Source organism: Mytilus galloprovincialis, chromosome 8, assembly GCF_965363235.1.
Source record: "Mytilus galloprovincialis chromosome 8, xbMytGall1.hap1.1, whole genome shotgun sequence".
Classification (NCBI taxonomy): Eukaryota; Metazoa; Mollusca; class Bivalvia; order Mytilida; family Mytilidae; genus Mytilus; species Mytilus galloprovincialis.
Window position 1 is genome coordinate 39,796,115 of NC_134845.1, and position 18,611 is coordinate 39,814,725.

The 18,611-nt window shown below is 32.1% G+C and overlaps 1 long non-coding RNA gene across 1 annotated transcript; it reads right to left on the reverse strand.

Annotated features, from left to right (window-relative positions):
* Window positions 1–2,006: 2,006 nt before the first annotated feature.
* LOC143041912 (uncharacterized) lies at window positions 2,007–5,288 on the reverse strand. Its single transcript, XR_012967833.1, has 3 exons — window positions 5,127–5,288; window positions 3,639–3,873; window positions 2,007–2,411 (listed from the first exon to the last, which is right to left on the reverse strand). It is a non-coding gene; the product is annotated as an uncharacterized LOC143041912 (long non-coding RNA).
* Window positions 5,289–18,611: the final 13,323 nt, after the last annotated feature.

The following is an 18,611-nucleotide window of genomic DNA, read 5'->3' on the forward strand; positions in this document are numbered from 1 at the left end:
ATTGGGGACTTTCCGTTTTGAATATCCCCTTGAGTTTGGTATTGGTATTATTTTACTCTTTTCTCTTATTTCAAACTAATCACTTTACCTGAATACACTCTAAAAAAGCGACATTGAAACTCTTCTAGAGAACTGATGCAAACGTTCGCAACACACATTTATCCTCAATCAAAAGTTAAAATTGTTATCATTACATAAAGGAGGACAAAACACTTAAGCAAATTCTAAACAAACGTAGACAGAAAAATAGATTTAGCAACATGAATCCCACCAAATATAACCGATGCGAACTCATGTGCTCCATAAGGTAAACCGATTCGATTTATGACTTTTGAACAGCGGTATACTACTGTTGCCTTTATTAATTCTGTACCTTTTAACAGAGACCAATCAGTGTAGATGTCATATGGTTCTTGACAGACCGATTAGTGTCAACGTCTCCTTATGAAGCAGACCTATATGTTATTTTCTTTAAACTTACTAGATTCAATTGTGTCGCCATCTTTAAATCATTAAGTCAAAGCAATCATATTGCAAAAGGAAATGCTAAGAGATTGTTTATAAAATCTCACAATATCATTTTTTTTAACATTTAAAATAGATTGAACATTAATGGTATTGTAAAAAGTACACAAAAATACCGAACTTTAAGGAAAATTCAAAGCGGGAAGTCCGTGATCAAATGGTAAAATAAAAAGCTCAAACACATCAAACGGATGGCAAAAATTGGTCATATTCCTGACTTGATACAGGCTTGTAAAATATTTCTGAATTGTATTCACGAATTTGTGTGTCTCTTGTACCCTATAAGGGATGAACATTAACACCAGTTTGTTACCATCGACAAAGTTGATTAGGTCATAAGAACTGTAAATATAACTATACTTAAATTCTGCCTCATGGCAACTTAGAGTGTGCGTTCTTATTTTCTATTTATTTGACTTTAAGCTTGATAAGTCAATGTTTCACTTTATTTTATTTTGGAAGTATTTACTCAAATGAACTCTTATTATTACACATAAAACGTGCTGTCTTTTCTTTACTTCTATAATTATTTGATATTAAATATGATCTTTCCCCACAAAGCGTTTCTTCCTTAACCCAATCTTTGTTCAAATATACTAAATTTTCTTTCAAAAGTTGATTTTTCGAATTGACTTTGATGTTTATCTTAGTTTCTTAAATTAAATTCAATTAAAACATTTGACTGATACAGACTTTCCTTAAAATTGCAATTATCATGGTTTATTTCATGTTAATATTCCCACACTCCTGAAAAGGAATTATGCTATCAAATTTCCTTAATCTTAATTATGCTATTTCAAATACTGCCTTTTTGAATTATTGTCCAAAGAAAGAACATAATTATCGTAACTTTTAATAATATTTCTTATTATTGAGCAATTAACATCTTTTATGAAAATTTATCAGGCAGAAAATGGGATAATGGCCATAATTGAAATCAGGTGGATAATTTCTACTAATTTATGATCATCAAGATGTGTATAAATACAAGATTTGACTGTCCTTGGTCAAATTTGTAAAAAAGAATATAATTAGATGTCCAATTCACGCCTATCTGTCTGCGAACATACAATTTGACTTTTATTATATACAGGATCTAGATTTCCAAAAGATTTTCTTTCTCTTGTTTCAGCATCGTAGATGACATTAGGTACAAACCCAGACTGATTTGTGCTTCAGTTATCTTATGATTGACACTTGCATTATTTCTTAGCAACTATATAGGTTGCCAAATGTAGAATGCTGGCAATAGGTTTCTGTTTATTGTATTTTTCCCGCCGTTTAACAAAGTATCTTTATCTTATATATACCCTCTATATGTTGGTATTTGTGAACTGAGGTTTTCACTGAAAGTTTAATTCGGACACATGTTACCTACCAATTGAAAAAGACAGCAGTGCAACTACTAAAATACAAAAATAGTTATTTCAAAGCAAAACTATCAGAACAATATACTTCAACTTCGTACTGTGTTTGGCCTTTTTAACTTTTTTGATTCGAGCGTCACTGATGAGTCTTTTGTAGACGATACGCGCGTCTGGCGTATATACAAAATTTAGTCCTGGTATCTATGATGAGTTTATTTTCAACTACGGTAAAACTTCTATAACAATATATTTTTATGCAAAAAAGATTTTTCTTATTTCTTGCTGTTGATAACAGATCTTGATAAGGAGCATGCAATGAAACATTGCATGTTTTATTTTGTAAATGCATCAGATGTACTGTTAACGAAATTGTTTCAAAGCTTCAACGTTGACATGTACAACTATGGTTTCAATTGACTCTGCCAAAGTTAACCATAGGCAGCTTGACTGTTCCATTTCCCCCTTTACAAACATTGGGTCTCGTGCGTGCTTGTGTGTTCGACAATTGGGTCGTTCGTCCTAAAATGCGTGAATAGAAAAATATTCCCGTATAGTTATTATTTTACATGTACATGTGTAACAATATTCCACATTATTTTACATGTACATGTGTAATAATATTCCACATTATTGTATAGCAATATAATATTTCCCACAGAAAGTAACCAAAAGTTAGAGTGCAATAAATTCCAATATTGCACTAGTGCAATAAATCTTCAAAATTCATGACGTCATCGACGACAAAATCTTAGTTTAAACCAATTTTTACTTTCAAATATTATATTGCTATACAATAAAAGGGTTACTGCATGAATATTGGGAAATATTGTCCCTCGTAGAACATATATTTCACTCGCAAGCTCGTGCAATATAAAATTCTGCTCGGGACAATATTCTCCAATATTCATGCAATAACTCTATATTATTTCCATTATTTCAGTATTGCATTTTCATAGACTTATACAAAGTTTTGCCTTGTTTATTTCATATACTTAACTAGCATAGTTTTACTGTTAAAAAATTTACGTTAAAAGACGTCGTGTTACGGATTTAGTCAAGTTTAAAAATCTCTAAAAGATAAGGAGAAAGTTTTCAATGGTCAGTTATCTGTATCCAGTCGGTATAAATAATACGTATTTTTGAATGACAAATTGTCATCATTATATAAAATCATATTACAGACTATAAAAGTGGACAAATCGCGCGCCTGTACCAGACGATAACAGTTTCCTGCCTTTTGTTCACACGTCACGTTTGTCACTGAAAAATTAAGCGATTAAAAGTTTTCAAATTAAAACTTATGATATTTTAATCACGGCTTTATGATTTATCAGTCATTTTGGTTCACTGCTATTTTGATAAATTGGCTTTTTCATTGTAAATGTTGTCGAGAATATAGGTCTATAACTTTCCAGTTATACCCGATATGTAGCATAGTCAGATATGAGGTTTAAGCGGTTTACTATATAAACACAATTTGAACGTATTGGTTTGCGGTTTCATAAACAAAATAAGCAACTGAAGTAATGCATCATGAGAGTCATGTATCCAGAAAATAGTTTTTTCCCACTATATCGGATAAAAAATGTTCATTAAATGTATAATTGCTTTGGGTAAATACTCTATTTTCGTTTGTTTTCTACTATATGTATTGGAAGACAATTTTTATATTTCATTTTCTAAAACTAATCCCTCCTACACACACGCACCCTAAAACTTCTCTATTACACCCACATCATTGGTTACCTTAATTCATTTTTCTTACAGATATTTTAGAGGCGTGCGTGTCGTGCATAAATGAAGTTCCACTTTAATCTTGCTATTTGTGGCTAATTTAAAAAATCAAAAAGACCAATCCTCCCCAACATGTACACACCAACTTTTTTACAATTCCTATATTTCACTCAGATGTGGTGAGGAGTTCGTTTGTATTTCTATAGGATCTTCTTCAGCAACCCATCCTTTGCATACACTCACCATCCTGTATTATCATATCATAATATATAATATATACTTGCATTAGTGCTACAAGTTAAACCTAGAGATATCAAAAGTTAATTAATAATAATTTCTTAATCAGAAGTATAGTCATGATAGAGGTATAGAGGTATCATGTATAGATGTTTTTCTAGTGATTTAAAGAGATCAAACCCCTGGGATTTAGTGAATTTCGTGTTGCTCAGTCTTTCTAGTTCTCTATGTCGTGTTTTGTACACCTGTTGATAGTGATGCTGTTGATGGCATTGCGTTGTCAGTTTGTCTTCGACTAATGAGTTTGCATATTCATATGGTATCTCCCGCCCGATTGTAATGTATAAAGATATATATTCTACCACTGTATCGAATGTAATACGAAATTTCTCAACTAGCGACTAAAAAACATGTACTTTGATTCGAGTGTCACTGATGAATCTTTAAGACGAAACTTGAGTCTGACATTCAAAATTATAGCCTGATATCTTTGATGAGTGTTTTATCTTACTTAAAATACAACTTGTGTGTTTCTCTGTCCTATATGTTCTTCCATTTATTTGTGTTGTAGTCCTGTCATGTAATGTTGTCATTTGTATGTTATATTTAACATTGTCATAAAAGCGGGAGGTTCGGCATGTCACAAAACCAGGTTCAACCCACATTTTTTTTCTTAAAATGTCCAGTACCAAGCCAGGAAAATGGCTAGTGTTATATTATTGTTCGTTTCTGTGTGTGATACATTTTAATGTTGTGTTTCTGTTGTGTCGTAGTTCTCCTCTTATATTTGATGCGTTTCCCTCAGTTTTTGTTTGTAACCCGGATTTGTTTTTTTTTCTCAATCGATTTATGAATTTCGAACAGCGGTATACTACTGTTGTCTGTATTTATCTTAACCCGTCGATACAATTACATTTTAAATTTTCTGACTCGCAGCTGAAATTTTCTGTAATGGATACATCTGTGTTGCACGAGATATGGTGGTGGAATTTGTTTCTCAAATAAAGTTTAAACGAAATGTATTTAAACTACTCCTTTTCTTCTGTGTTTTCTACTAAAAAATGCGTTCTTTTTCTGTGACGTCAAACGGATCTTGTTATACATAGTCTTTCAAGTTTTTTTTATGAGTTGGTTCATTATAGCTATGATAAATCGCGGGCATTTTTCTTAAAAATATTTTAGAGGAGTGCGTGTCGTGCATTAATGAAGTTCCACTTCTGTCATGCGATTTGTGGCTAATTTGAAAAATCAAAAAGACCAAACCTCCCTCACAGTTTTACAGTTCCACTGTCTCACTCACTTGCGGTGAGGAGTCCGTTTGTACTTATATAGGATCTTCTTCATCAAATTATCCTCTTTATAAATTCACCATCCTTTAATATCATATTATCATGTATAATATATACTTGCATTAGTTCTACCATTTAAACCTGGGGAGATATCAAAAGTTAATTATTAATAATTTCTTAATCAAAAGCATAGTCATGATACAGGTATAGTGTAGTTGTTTTTAATTGATTTGAAGAGATCAACCCCTTGGTTTTGGAGAAGTTCGTTTGCTCAGTCATTCTTGTCTTCTATGTCGTATTTTGTAGACCTTTTGGTAGTATTGCTGTGTATTGCATTGTGTTGTCAGTTTAAAATAATGAGTTTGCATATTTATTTGGTATATATACCGCCCAATTGTATAGATATAGATTCTACCACTGCATCGAATTTAATACGATATTTCTCAACTAGAGATTAAACTTGTTTTTATTCGAGTGTCACTGATGAGTCTTTTAGACGAAATACATGTCTGGGATACAAAATCATTGCGTGGTATCTTTGATGAGTGTTTTTTTCTTAACCCAATATAGTTATATTTAAAAAATTGGAAACTCGAAGCTGTAATTATCTCGAGTTGATACATATATGTATTCGCGAGATGTGGTGGTGGAATCTGTTTCTCAGATGATTTTAAACGAAATGTAGTTAAACTTCTCTTTTTCTTTTATATTTTCTGCTAAAAGAAGCGTTCTTTCTTCGCGAAGTCAAGCAGATCTTGTTGGAATATGTTATCTGTCAAAAGTATTTTTCATGAGTTGGTACTATGATAAATGGTAATATGAACTCTGTCAGGTATATATATTGAAACACAGGACGATAATTTATGGTACGTTGTAAGAAACCATTTTGGCAATGATCCTTATCTATTTCAAGATGATAATACACCTGTCATCGACCGAGGGCGGTAGAGGAATGAAAAAACTTACGTCAGTGGCCCCCATAATCACCATACTTGAGCCCTCCCCCAAAAATGTCCGGCTTCTGATGAAGATTAAAATATTTTTATTTTTTTTATTCAATTCTTAAGACCGATCTATTGCGTGCCTGGTTAGGAGTGTCATTATTCTATATTCAGAAACAAAGGCAACAGTAGTATATCGCTGTTCGAAAGTCATAAATCGATTGAGAGAAAACAAATCCGGGTTACAAATTAAAACTTAGGGAAACACATCAAAAATATAAGAGGAAAACAACGAAACAACAGAAATACTAAAGTGCAACACAAAAAAAAAAAACCAAAAAAAAAAACCACGATAATACAATACACACAGAAACGAACTATAAGATAACAATCGACAGATTTTTTCAAGCCTTCCACGTCGTCGCAGAAAAGTTCTAGGAGGTTGGCATAACAAAATACCAAAATTTCAAGTATAAAACCTATTTTGTGAGGTATAAAAGTTTTTATTCAAATTTCATTGAAGAGTTTAGTTTTTTTTTTTGGCATCCATATAAAAAAATTTGACATTTATATGGCACCAAATATTTATACCTCCTGTTTATTAATTAGGGAGCTACCATTTGATTTTTATGGGGGGGGGGGGGGGGGGGGGCGGCTAGGATGAAAAATTTTGTCCTGCATTTTTTTTTAGTTGTAATCTCTGTCCTGCCTTTTTATTTTTCACTCTATTCGGTCCTGCCTTTTTTTTTATTAGTTTATCCTGACTTTTTTTACCTAAATTGTCATCCTGCCTTTTTTTTTGCAAAGTGTCTCATCCTGCCTTTTTTTTTTACTCAAAACTCCTGTCCTGCCTATTTTTTTCAAATTTCATCCTAGCCCCCCATAACAATCAAATGGTAGCTCCCTTAGTAGTATTCACAATATACTTGTCTAGTGAAGTTGGGTCAATGTCGGTATAATTGTTTCTTTATTACCATATGTTGTTGCATATTTAAAATATTTTTTATTACGTGCCGTCTATTATCTAGATCGAATATGTTATTGTTCATATTTATTTCCATATTGTTTATGTGTCGCATGCTCTAATTTAGTGAACAAAAACATATTCTATTATTCTATATCTTCTCTAGTATTATATATGCTTAAAGCACGTCTTTATCTCCTCTAAGCAAAACTGAGAAGCCTGAATCCCCCCTCGATAATATTTTATTACGATGATGCTTTTGGATTTCAAATTTAGTGCACATGCATCTAAAAAATCTAATCTATCTGCAAATAATATGACCCTTTAACTATATTGTGAACAGGAAATCATTAAACTTGTCAGGTGAATCTATTTCGCCTTTTATCTTCCTACCACAGAAACTGATATGTTTTAAATTGCCCGGTCGAGATGTATTTCAATTAGTGTTTTTCTTTCATAAATTCAATTTTGTCTTTAATTTTTCATTCATAAAATCAAATAAATATTTCAAAGTAAGGTAACTTTTGATGTACAATTCCCGGAGGCTATACTATTTTACTGAGCAAAATCTTAAATTATTTTCAATTACTAGTAGTATGAGTTCTCATAAAGGAAAAATAGAATAAATAGAAAGCAAAAGAAAAAGTTGTAGTCTATCTTTCATCTTACAAAGTTATAAAACTGCTGACTCATCATGCAGAAAGATATCTGACTAGTTCAGTATACAGTTTCATCTGATAGCTATACAAGTTATTTGACAGTGTCTCTGTGCATGTTGAACGCAGTGACAAGTCAAAATCTTGATATGAGCCCAATCAGACAAAAGTTTTATTTTCGCTGTAATCGAACGTCGCCAAAAAATACAGTTTTAAGACATGTATACAAGCAAACACCTGTATAGGTGGATTCTCTATAATATTTTTTAAACAATGGAAAGAAAAATCGAGAGTTTTTATATTTTTTAAAATATTTTAACGTTCTTTATATGTTTTTATTATTTAAGAACCAATCAAAAACTTATAAAATAAAATAAAAAGTTTATGCCACTGCATGGTTAGCCATTCTGTCTGTCTGACAAAAATGTAAAAAGAAAAAAAAACGGAAAAAATATATCCCTCATCTGAATTAAAATGTGCTTTATTTGCATGATACTATGCAGTGAATTACTATCTCACGGTTTGACGAGGGGGGTCTTTGACGAGGAAACATCACAATCGACGCACGGCGGTAAAAAAGTGTAGGCATGTCATACATGTAATAACCGAAAGTTATATTTTGTATGGCATAGTTTGACGACTGGTATATAGAGAAATAGTGAAAGTGGTGTTTACCTTGGTGTCTTAAAAGTTTGAGTTCAATTTTGCAGTGTGAACTTTATATATTTGCAACTTAAAAGTACACTTAGTATGTTAACTCGTGTTCTGCATTTTCAAAAACTTTAACCCAGCGATGACTAAAGAATTGCCGGCAACCTAGCATAAACTACTCATTACCCCGGAAATTAAAAGCTATGTAAAAATATGCACACATATTCCCAAGCATGCATCAAACAGAGTCTGCCAGTGCAATGTACTGGTATAAGAAAAGATCGTTTATGTTGTGTTTACATTGTAGAACTGGTGAACTTTTGTAAGCATTTAAAAATTGGCAAACTTATCTTAAACAGGAAATGTAGGATTGATAAAAACTAATCTGGTTTGATAAAATTGTCATATTTAACGCTTTAATTTAAGCTTTTACAACAGTATGTTATACAAAGTCAATTGAAAATCAAATAGTTTTCACCTATTGATACCGTTAGGGAAAGGTTATCAACTTTTCGGTTCAAAACTTTTTAATTTGAATTTAGAACCCGACATTATAATCTTGAATTTCTTGCATAACATATAACATCCATTCAGTAAACTGAGCAAACAAACCTAAAATTTTGAAAACCAGGGGACAATGGGTCTAGCACATGAGGATAATAGTGCACATAATAGCAAATCATTGAATAAAATAAGCACAAAATAAACTGGGTAATTTCGATGTTCCTGACACAGTAATAAGGTCCAAACCGTACAATAAGTTCAAACTCGGCAGTGTACGTTTTTGAAATTGTTCAAACATGTTTCCCCTATTGATGAATACAAGGCAGATATGTCAGGTTGTAACAGAATAAAGAAGACGACGTTTCATAAATTTTGCTCAATTCTGAAGAAAAAAGTTTATCTTTTAAAACTGGAAATTTATAAAAACAACTAGAAGTACTGCAAATAAGAAAGTACAATAAAATTTAAACAATGTCTCAATTAATTTTATGCATCCTAAATAAAAAAATATCAATCGAAAAGGTCGAAGAAAAACAGACAACACCACGGCCAACATAAAAGACGAATATGAAGCTGATATTTTAGTCCATAAAACACCACAGAGAAAACTCGCTGTGGAGTGTGGAGTATGAACATGAGTGAATATCAGGAATAGATATCAGTAATTCCAACCATCCAATGATAAGATTTATTTCATACAAAATAAACCAATATTAGTTTTATCTATAGCTCACTACAGGAATATAACATTGCAAAGATAGCATAAATTCATACATTTATGAAAATGTGGAATCTTTTCGAAGATGAGGAAATTTCATTATAATCTTAACAGGTTGTTTGAGTCAAAATCGTTTGATATCCAACAGTAAATTAATAAGCTACGTAAATGTACGATATATAGATAGCAGCAGTAAGGCTGGATTAATAGTCTGCTTCCCGCCATATGTTTTCTTCTGTAAACAATTTTCTTCTTTATATTTCAATCAGATTTTTCTTGTTATTTGGTTGATATCATTCCACGGGGATTCAGATGAGTCATCGAGTTAAGAGTTCAAGTTAAAGTTTGGTTTAAATTAAAGTTCGACTTGAATTTCGAGTTGAAGTACGAACTGAAATTCGGTTGAACCAATGATTGAAAGTTGAAGTTTAAATCGTTACGCAAATAGAACATTAACTCGAACTAGATAGATCCATAATCCGAACTTGAACTCGAACTCTTACTCGATGCCCAGTCACACTCATATTCAGTATTGATTTTAAAGTAGGAGGGGAACAAATAAAAAGAGGGAGAAGATTCCAAATAACGCAAATAAAACATGTCGAATAAATCAGACACCACCCTAGAAAAAAAACAACGAAAAAACAAACATCAGTCAATAAACACTAAATATCACTAAACAGTTATGACGTCACATTGAACTACACCTAACACAACACGAGTGTGAAATCATGTGCTCCGGAAGATATACATTTTCTGCTGGTCTATAGTAGCAAACTAGGACGTCAATCCAAACCGTTGCGAAAACAAGTTAATTTGGGTGAAATAGTTATATCTCAAAACAAAACATTAGTTTAGTTATTATTTTTTTTTTCATTTAAGAATTCAATATGCCAAAATAATGGCTCATCATACCTTTTCATTTCAAAATGAATTTGCAATATAGATATTTCTCTCTTCAAAAAAGGACCAATGGGTAGTTTTCTTACAGTTTCCATGCGGCAGTGCTTAATATCTGTGGTTTCTATGTTTTATGTCACCTAAAATGTAATCAGGCGAATTATCATTCAAATAAAAACAGTATTATGCATTTTATCTCTAATCGAGACGGAATATATCTTATAGAGACGGAATATCTTGCAATTCAATTTTTAGAAGCTACAGCAATTAGTTATGACGGATGTATCTACAACTTAATTTAAAATTTTATTTCATTTCCATCAACACCCTCTTTTATCTGCGTATGATGTTTTAGTACAATAAGCCTCTTTTTGTTGCTGATGGCAGAAGTCCAAACTAAGTGATAACACGCTTTCATCAACAGGAAGTCGAAATTATCTGTGAAACAAGCTCCCCGGTTAAATATTGAGTTTTTTTTTCTGGCAAAACTAATGTACTTTTATAAATAGTATGACTATGTTTATCTTAGCTGTTATATGACTATTTCTCTTGAAAATGTATTTTATTATGCTCGATATTTTTTTTTTAAACTAAAAGAAAATTGCGAATTATGCTCGTTACAGTAGCCACTTCTGTTTATAGCCAGCAAAAGTAGAAACAGCCAACACATACAATATATTTTTTAAAACAACATTTTGAAGATAATTTATTAAAATCTGGATGGTTTAATTGTTTCGGGAAATTGTTTATTTTATACACTATAAAAGAACTTTTGTTGCATCAAACATCAGACAATTTTAAATCTTCTTTATTGAGACTCGTGCTTACCAAATTTCTGAGAGATGAGTTATTTTTTGTTTGTTTAATTTTATTTTAGTGGTGGTTTGGGTTGGTGGGAGAAAAAAGGGGGCGGGGCTTATCAACAATTTTTTCCTTTTTTTCTTGCGACATCTTTAATATCATTTCAATTCCTGGACACAATAAAAAGATTTAGTTATTTGGCACTTCAGAAAAAAAAAAAACATAACAAAATAGATGAAAAATATTGCAACATTGTCCGTAGTTTTTATTTACAAAGACTAATTAAAAGTATAAAACATAAAATCAACTTAAACTTAAGTAATAAATTAAAACTTTCAAGCAATTTGTAAAGAAAAATGTAGACGGAAAGAAATTTGTGGTGACACGATGCCGTAGGCCTATGAGGAAGTGTCCATCATTATACGTCGGAAATGTTGCTGCATTATGCCGCCCTTGGGTTAAACCTGACAAACAACATAATCACCGTACCTGTCCAGGTGTGCAAACTTCTCAAGGACTTCTACCTTAATTTCTATTAACCACAAATTTCCTTTGAAGTTTGTGACTTACTGCAGTGGAGTTTTCACTAGAACTGCTATTAAAACTTAATTTAAGCTTGAAAGGTTTATTTTTTTATTGGATTTAATATAGATTGTTTCCTGTTTGAACAACAGTTCTTCTCGACATGAGAAGAACTGCCAAATACTAGCCCAGACATTAAAACTATTTAACGAGGATCTCTTCATAATTTCAAGGATATCTTTTTAAACAAAACGTCTGCAGATTTAGAATTGGATTTTAATTATTTTAAGCACAGACATTTTTGTTGCGTGCAAAGCTTTGATTATATATTGACCATCATTTGATGTTAAAAATAACGGGGGTAAAACAAATCATATTCGTAATTAACACGATGTGCAACACAAATTAAACAGCGAAAATTATGAATTCCAACAAAACGCCTCGAAAGTAGTTTTTATGTTTCACTCGAGTTAATTCACATATAGTTTGCACTAACTTTCGTGTGCCTTTTTGAGGACTTGATAGGGCTGTTAGTGTCACGATCCAGGAAAGTTCAAAATAGTAGGCTGACTGACGTTATTGCATGTTCTGAGTTAAGCAATGCATGGGTCAGTTAAAATCCTGATCAAATGGTATGACTTATCACATATATTTTCGTACTTTTCCCGCTATTTCAGTTTTACTAAACATAAAAACAGTCTCCCTCAAGTCATTTTTAATTTATCAAATCGAATTTAGGTCCTTATTTGTAATTTATCTCCCTTGATATTTATGCATCAGTTGTTTCGAAAGAATTGATCGATCATCGTATTTGCCATCCTAAGGGATGCATGCTTAAAAATCCTGTTTGACTAAAACAATAAAAAAATCATCCTTTCCTTTTTGCAATACATTTCATGCATTGAATTTTGATACCTGATACATAGAAATTAAAGACATCCGAAAAGATTCTTGTCTTTCAAAACTACGAAAACTCTAATCGACCCCTTAACGTACATTTTGCGATTTATTACAAATCGTCTGTACAGACGTTTATATTTGTTATATTAACCATGAGTCAAGTTCAATTAATTTTGATAAGAGAAAAACCATTTTTCTGATCAAATAGATAATCGTTTGTACTAGGCTTACCCCTACATAATGGATTTGAAGAAATAATATATGTGTAGGACGGTTTGACGACACAAACACTCCAGAAATGTCTTTGTACAGTTCATCTCCTACAAGAAGAAACAGACACTTCCTTTTGTTCTTATTAAGTATTTGCTATTCATCCTAAGTATTCTTTTATGTTTGAAGTGGCAACAAGAATTGAACGGAAACGCAATGTAGAAGAAAATCATACATCATCAGTTTGTTTGAAGTATTAGCTTGTAACAAGAAGATTTGTTTGATTGGAGATTTGAATTCGTATACCAGAATTTAACAATTAAGGAATTTGATATATAGAGAATCAAATACGATAGACGCGTTTTCGACTAACCACGCATAACTTGCGTGTGCCCGCACAATGTCTAACATAAGATAACGTATTAGTAGTCAATGGTACCATCATCCGATTTATGATTGACTATAGGTCTAAACTCAACCAAACTATGTGACCTTTTTCATATATGTTGGGACTAAAGGATCATTTAATTAGACTATTTACCGGATTTGTTATAACATGAGCAACACGACGGGTGCCACATGTGGAGCAGGATCTGCTTACACTTCTGGAGCACCTGAGATCACCCCCAGTTTTTGGTGGGGTTCGTGTTGCTTTTCGTTAGTTTCATAAGTTGTGTCATGTGTACTACAGTTTGTCTGTTTGTCTTTTTCATTTTTAGCCATGGCGTTGTCAGTTTATATTCTATTTATGAGTTTGACCGTCCCTCTTGTATCTTTCGTCCCTCTTTTAAGCGAGTTTAGATATTTCCCCTTTTTTCCAAGTTATTTAAAGAGGAAAAAAGAGCTCCACTCAGTACCATTATGCACGTTCCATATATCTTAATATTTCAGTTCAAGTAGAATTGTTAACATTCCATTCTCCTGCTTTGATATTATATTTCAGATATATAGTGTGATTTCTGGCTCAAGCATTGCTCATTAGCCTTCAATATAAAACAGTTATGTTTCTTCTTGTTTTCTTTGATCCCATAACGAGACACCACGTCTTGTAGTTTTTAATCATTATTGAAGTAAACATTCTCTGCATTATTTTCATTTCTTGTTTTTGTTGTTGTACTTTGTATATTACTGTATAACATAAGCATAGTATGCATGATATTTTCTAGTTTTTTTTAAGTCAGACCGTAATCTCGTCTCTTAGTTATAAATATAATATAAAAAAGAAGATGTGGTATGATTGCCAATGAGACAACTATCCACAAAAGACCAAAATGACCGAAATGAAACAGACATTATAGGTCACCGTAATAGTCTACATCCTGCTAATTTCCACCATAGTTCAATAAAAAAAACCTAATTGGCTTTCTGTTGTATCAATGGGTCTCATCTCATGCACGATACAGAGCCGTGATATTTGACGATTTTTTTAGCATTGAGAATGTCCCAACTGTCCTTTAGTCATATCACCCTTTTCCATTTCATAACTGATTATAAGCAACAAGACTGTTGTGATCACTAGTTGAGGTTCATCTGTTTACCTGCTCGATCAGTTTTCATTCAAATTTGGTGTACAGTTTTAAAGTTTTTAAAAACATCTTTTCATTTTTATTTGTTAATGATGTTGACAATGGAAATTAATCATACCAAAAAAAAAAACCCTGGTATCTCATGTTTTATTTAAAGAACCAGGAAAAACTTCAAATATGCATAAAATTACATTATATTCTCGGTAATTATTCTAATCTGTAATAGAATAGAGGGTGCATGCGTTTTCAAGTTTTTAAGGTAAGTTTAAAAATATATAATATGCATCCTCCTGGAAGAAAATGCCTTGTGATTATCAGTACTTCCTGAATGTCAGAGATAAGATTTATCTGTGAGATTAAATCAATCAGTAGGTGGGGGAGTTATATCAAATGAGGCAATTCATGCAGATTTTGTAAAAAAAATATGTAAAATACAGCATTCTCTATCAAATATCTGCGAAGAGCTAAAAAAAAATCAAATATAGTGTAAAACATTACAAACAAGAAATTTTATAATTATAAAATGTGAAGAAAAGCATAAATAAAGGGTATCCAATTTTGATACTTATCTTAATAATTCTAACAAAAAATGAAAACCTACCGACTTCGTTACGTCAATATTCATATCTGGAAATAAACGCCAAGAGCTACCAATGGATCATCAATTTGATGTATACATGTAATACGTCACACCTGTATGTTCCCTTTTAATTAAGTTCGCTTCCTCTTGCAGCATACACGTACCGGAGTCATCCTCATCATCGTTGCCAAAATACCAAAGAACAGGAAACTAGTTTTGCTCAAATTTCACTCAAATGTTTATATTCTTGCATTTTTGTGAACAAGAAGTTAAAAGGTAATTTAACAGGGCTAATTTTGCTTCGTTCAAGGTATACTAGTACTTACGTTCTGAAAATAAACCAGAAAATTATCAAAATAATACAAAAAAGAGAATAAAGATTGAGGTACAAATAAATACCCAAGACAGCACTCAGGTTTGACGCTTTTGCGTGCTTATCACTTTTGTCAATCTGACCAGTTTGATCGGAAGAGGAATCCTGTAATTGGGGTAAAACCATCAACAAAAACTAAAAGACTAAGTTTATTTTTGATACAATCGACTAGAGTAAATTTTGGATCAGTTCACAAACAGAAGTCTTACAACTTAACAATGTTTCTCCTAAATGAAACCGCACCAACTAACTAGACAAATTGTTCACTAAGTTTTAGGATTGGAGTAGAAGGGGGAGATATCGTTATTGCCCCTATTGAGAAGAAATCGAAATTTAGTTCACGATTTTATGCACAATAAGTAATCTTTTTTGTCTATCAAAGGGAATGAGGCGTACTTCCTCTACGCCCCAATCTGAATCCGCATCTGATAATGCATTACGATAAAGATAAAGATGACGAGGCAGGCATATTTGGAAGCTGCAAATTGAAGCTTTTCTGTGATAAAGAAATACTTAGAACAGAAATAATACTTGAAATGTAAGCCTGAAGATACCCTCTCTCCCTCCACGAAATCCTCAAACATAAGTAGAATAACAGAGAGGATGCGCTTCCTGTTTATGAATGAGAAGAAGATAAAATCTATTCTTAGATGTCTGTGATTGATATTCCTTACATCAATGAATCTGCTAGGTAATGTAAGCAAAATATCTTTGGGTTTTTTAATCAATGAAATTGACGTGTTTCTAGAAATAGAGCTATTTACAAATATGTATATGCGTTTCGTCTTCTGTTTTACATTAAGAGTTAAGTGCGTGAAGGGATTTTATGTCGTGCATTACTACACCATATACTCTCCCCGTCAAACCACATACTAAATTTACCTTACGTACCACATCTTATACAAGTATATCCGTTTCCCGCTTTTTAAATAATCTTCTAACTGGTTAGTTTGTTATATTTAGATTATCATAGTATTACTTAAAACTGTAGTCAAGCTTGTTTCTTTTTGTACCTGAAATTAAAAGACTGTGGGTATATCACCTCAGTACGTCTGTGAGTCCGACATTGCGCCACGACAGCATGAGAATGCAAATTTGAGCTAGCATGCTTTCTGCAGCCTAATCATTATTCGTTCGGACAACCTGTTTTTAAACGCGTAACACACAATTCTAGTATCATAGCATGTTAAAAATATTGCAGTTCGTTTGAAATAATTAAATAATGTAATGCAGGTGTTGATATACTAGCCAGGTATATCACTATTGCTATTTTGACCCCTGTTAAAGGTGACCTGATTTTCGCTGGGCAGACCTATTTGTATCGAATATCATATTGGCAGGAAAATGATGATTGCTGTATAATTATGATAAACAGATTATTCCATTTTAGATAAAAGGTAAGTCAGGTGATGTTTTTCTGAATGAAATAAATAACACATTTTTGTTTATTATAAATTACAACGATAAAGTGGTTGGGTTTTCTTAATTGTATGCTAATTATGTACGATAGTCGTGCTTCTCAATTAATTAAATAGCCTGTACAACATAAAACTGTAATTTATAAAAAAGAAGTTTTTGGCAGTTTGTATCTTTTTGTTTATAAAAAAAAGATGCGGTATGATTGTGGTTTATTTATTATGTAATGGGGAAAGTTCTAGATGTAAATAATTAATCATAATTTAAAAACTGCAGGCAACGTTTAATGTTTACATGTTTTGTATAATTTGAATAAGTAATGTTAGCACGAATGCAAGAAAAATCACAAGCAACTATAACGTTTTGTTTTGTTAGTTGGAAAAGTCTCGTTTCGGGGAAGTTCATATCTAAACCCGGGTTGGAGTGACACAATATAAAATAACTTAAACACATGTTTGAAATGGTAGATGGGGTCTCGTTGGCCTTACGGTATAAGTTGTTCATCGTTGTTTATAGCGTTCACTAGCCTCGAGGGGGAAGGGAAAGGGGGAGGGTGACACTTCATTTATACAAGGTGATATTATCAGATTATTACATGGCATTTTTCATATCGCATGTATTATCAGCCCTAGGTTCAATATCAGCCCAAGAGCCGCATGGCTCGAGGGCTGATATTGACCGAGGGCTGATAATACATGCGATATGAAAAATGACATGTTATGATCTTTTTATCATATGCTTCAACAGTAGAGAAAAATAACAGATTCATATATTGATCCTTTTACGTGGTTCCCGAAAAGAAGTTGAAAGAGTAAAAAGTTGACGGACGTCGGACCCAAAATTTGATACATTCAATATGAAATCTTTCTATCATATATGCCTCAACAGAGAAAAAAAACACATTTTAATATGAACGAATCGACAAAAAATAATTCAACAATATACATAGTGAACATTGTTTGGAAAAGTCAACTTTTATAAAGTAACTTTCTAAATTATGTTTAAGAAAAACTTAAAAAATGCATTTATTTAATATATCTTTTTTTTTTTTAATTTAATTTAATTATTTTACACAATATACTTTCCAGTAATCAAATAATTGTTTTGTACACTACTTTGTAATGTTTTTCACTGAAAACGTAGCATTGAAGTGTATTTTCCGGAATTTGCCGAGTATCACCGGAATGCCATGTGATAACGTTACGGAAAGGCATGTGATAACAATCGAAGCATGTGATAAACTTTTCATATCAGCCCGCTACGCACCAATTCGAAAAATATGGAAAAATACTTTAATTTAATTCTATTATCATACGGTAAAAAGCATATGTTATTTAGTCTAAGTATATGATAAATATATATATATATATATATATAGGCCACCGCAATAACACCAAGAGTGCTGAAAAGACTTAGTAGCGTTAATCAGGTGTCAATTAATCAATCAATGATATATACCTAAAACAATCCCAAACTTCGCCTTGGTAAAATTGATGGGCCGCCGTTTTCCAACAGGGCAGTAAAATCTATCTGCTAGGAGGAACCAGTCTACCAACAGCGTCATTTCGATCCTTGATTATCCTTCCCGAGAAACGCTATATAAAAACATTGGCAATACTTGTAGATAAGAATTTTCATGAGGAAATACAACACTAGCTTTTTTTAAATTCACACGTTATTGCTATAAACAATGCTTAAGAAATTACTGATCCGATTTTCTCAATATAGCGAAAATATAAACAACTGCCATAGAAGTGCAGGTGGGAGGTTTAGCTAGCTACATAACAATGCAGGTTT